The 3,208-nt window shown below is 37.4% G+C and overlaps 1 pseudogene; it reads left to right on the forward strand.

Moving 5' to 3' along the window:
- The first annotated feature begins 395 nt into the window (after nucleotides 1–395).
- Nucleotides 396–2,212, forward strand: LOC102063654 (putative RNA polymerase II subunit B1 CTD phosphatase RPAP2; annotated as a pseudogene).
- The last annotated feature ends 996 nt before the right edge of the window (nucleotides 2,213–3,208 follow it).

Consider the following 3,208-nt stretch of genomic DNA (forward strand, 5'->3'; position numbering starts at 1 on the left):
TGGAACACCACAGCAGCCTTTTTCCACTGGATTCCCAGAGAAAGACCAGACATTTCTACGCCACCATTGGACCTTCAGAGGAAAACCACAACCTTTCTACAGGATCACTGCTCCAACAGAACCACACCTGGCACTGCAGGAGAACTGCAGCCACCATTCAATTGGACTGCTACCAACTCTCTGACCAACAGGTGTGTCAGGTTGTATTTTAACTTTGTCTGCTTGAAAAGTAAATTTTTTTTTTCATGAGCTAATTATTTCTAAACTTGAAAGAACTGCTGCAGATAAAATTGAAGGTTATAGGACTTAGTTAAGAACATAAAATGAATTGCTGCAAATAATCTTGGGAGAAGAGGAGAGCACGGGCTGGAGCAGGGGTGGGCAGAGCAGTGGTGATGGTGATGATGGTGGCTGAGATGGGCAAGGCCCATTGGCAGCACACAGGAAATAAGCCTTGAGCTGCTCAGAAAAATGAAGATACTGCTTAAAGGAAAGCAGTTCTGGAGGCTGCATGGAGAAACTAGATTGAATGTGAGAAAAAAGCATTGTCTGTGGTTGAGCAGCTCCTGGAAGAGGACATTCTAAATTGCTGAAGAGTTCCTTCTAAATTGTGGAAACTGTATTACTCCACTACAAAAACGTTGTTGATGAGAGGTCTATCATTAAACTCTGTGATTATCCTCTATGTCACAATAAATTGGAAAATATGCCAAGGTAGAAGTACAGAATTTCAATAAAAATGAACAGAATTTATTATGTCACTGAAAGAAAATGCTTTTGCAGCCATTTTTTAGAACATCTAAATATTTTGAAGCTCAAATTTCCAAAAGTCCAGTATGGAAGAGAGAAGAAGAAAAACCACAAGACATAGAGCTGCTGAAGGAGGGGTGGAGTGGACAGTCTGCAGAAGAGGTGAAACTGTGTGATGAAGTAATTAAAGCATTTGACATTGAAAATCCTAGGATATCTTCAGATCCATGTGAATCTGGTTCTCATCACACAGCCAATGACAGCAATGCTGATACCGAACAAAGATTTATTTCTTCTGTCCTACTAGGAAGTCAGTCAAGTTTAGCCAATTTTGCACAGCAATTGCAAAGAAAATTGCATCCTCAAAAAGAACCATGCTCAGAAAGTCCATGCTAGCCCTAAAACTGAAGATGCAGATGTGGTAGAAGCCACTGGAGAACTCTCATTGTAAATTAGACACTCAGGAAGAAAGTCATACTTGTTCTGTTCATAATGAAGTAACTTCAGCACCTTCAGACAATACTGCTCCTGGAAAATCAAATGCTTCAGGAATCTTTGAAAATACTCGTGGATCACAGAGAGTTTTTCTAGGTACGAGCAAAAGAGAAGCAGAACATCTTAAAAGAACACTAGCTAATTCAACAGAACATAAAAACCCTGAACTGAGGCATCCAGTTAATTCCAAAGGTAGTTTACTAGAAGTGCTTAGGCAAACACTTATGGAATGGAGAACTGAGGAAACTAAAATTTCTCCATGGCCCAAACTATACTTCTTTGTGCTCATCAGAGTGCATAGCATTTGTCAACCAGGAGACTGAAGAACTTGATGAGGATGACTTAGATACAGCTGATCATCTCAACACTGCTGTTGTAGGGGAGTCTGAAAACAGTTTGAACTACACTTTACCTTTCATAGCCTCAGGTGGAATAGTTAAGCCTGTGCCTAGTTAAGAAAAATTAAAAGAAGAAACAGAGTTCCTAAAACTCAGAGTAAAAGAGTTCTATAGAGGAAGATGTATCTTGGCTGAAGAGGCAGCGACACAAGCACAAGCAAGGGAATATCCAAGCAAAGACAAAGATGATCAACAGGAAGATCTCACCTTCCCACTTGTGGATTCAAATGCACAAATGCAGATTGGAAACCCATTCATCCTTGAAAAACTTAAGAAATGCATTATCTGCAGTTTTGGGCCTTCTTCAGTTTGCTTCAGGTGATGTTTACACAAAGCAAAAAAATCTTGTCCAAACTTTGCAGTTAACAAAGAGAAATACTATTCACAAAATGCCTGAATGGACTCTCATTGCTATTGTTTTGTTATCTGTATTGTCACAAACAATTCCAGTTTTCAAGAATACTCAGACAAACCCAATGTACACACAGTTCCTGACCATATTACTGGAAAAACTGCTTTTCAAAAATGAAGATCTGGAAAGTTTAACAAAGATATTTAGAATGGATTGACAACTTGAATGGTCAGTCAGCTTTAAGCTACTTTGTGCATCTTAAAACCATGCTGTTTAATCATTGGTTAACCATGGGTTTAATTTTCAGTATTTTGTAAGTAGATACAGTAACTACACATTGTATCAGCTGGAGCAGAAAATGTGTGAAGCACATTTCATAAGACCTTCCTTTTATAATCCTTCAACCTGTCTATGACATTTAGGCCTGTTCATTTAGGTCAGATAAGTGCATCTCTTGTCTTACCCACAGCTGAGCTATGTAAGTACTTTTACAGAATTATTATTGTTACTGAATTATGAGTAAAAAAATGCCTTAAAAATCTTTTAGGTCTAGAATATATATAAAATAAGTAAAAGTTAGTAACTGAAATCCAAACACAGCTCCACATAATCTAAAATAGCAATTAATCTATTGCCTGTTCATGACTGAACATGCTTTAGTTATTTACATTTTTAATGCTCTCCAGTAATGTACAGCAGTCCACTACAACAATAAGAAATTACAAGAGCTCTTCCACATATAAAAAATGAAGTGATGAAGAAAAATACATAAAATATGTTCTAATGTTCTTTAAAATGAGGCATAATACATCTGCAGGAACAAAAAAATTAATAATACAATCAAATAATAAGTACATAGCTTTCTCAAGTCTATATTTTGCTACTTATATTTTATAGCATTTGTGTTACACTGGTAAGCAACATAAGAGTATTTCAGACTATCAACTCCCTGATGGCTGGGAGTAAAAAATATAGAGCCAGACTATTTCAGTGCCAGGGCAAGAGACAATGGATATGAATTGAAACATGCTTAAATGGAGAACAACTTTTTCACTCTAGGAATGGTCGAACACTAGAACTGGTATCCCAGAGCAGATATGGGATCTCCATCTGTGCTGATTTTCAAAATTCAATTGAACTTTGCCTTTATCAGTGTGGTTTAGCTGATCTTCCTTTGAGTGGCAGGTTTGAACTTGATTGGACCTCTCCAGAC

Source organism: Zonotrichia albicollis, chromosome 5 (assembly GCF_047830755.1).
Source record: "Zonotrichia albicollis isolate bZonAlb1 chromosome 5, bZonAlb1.hap1, whole genome shotgun sequence".
In the NCBI taxonomy this organism is placed as follows: domain Eukaryota; kingdom Metazoa; phylum Chordata; class Aves; order Passeriformes; family Passerellidae; genus Zonotrichia; species Zonotrichia albicollis.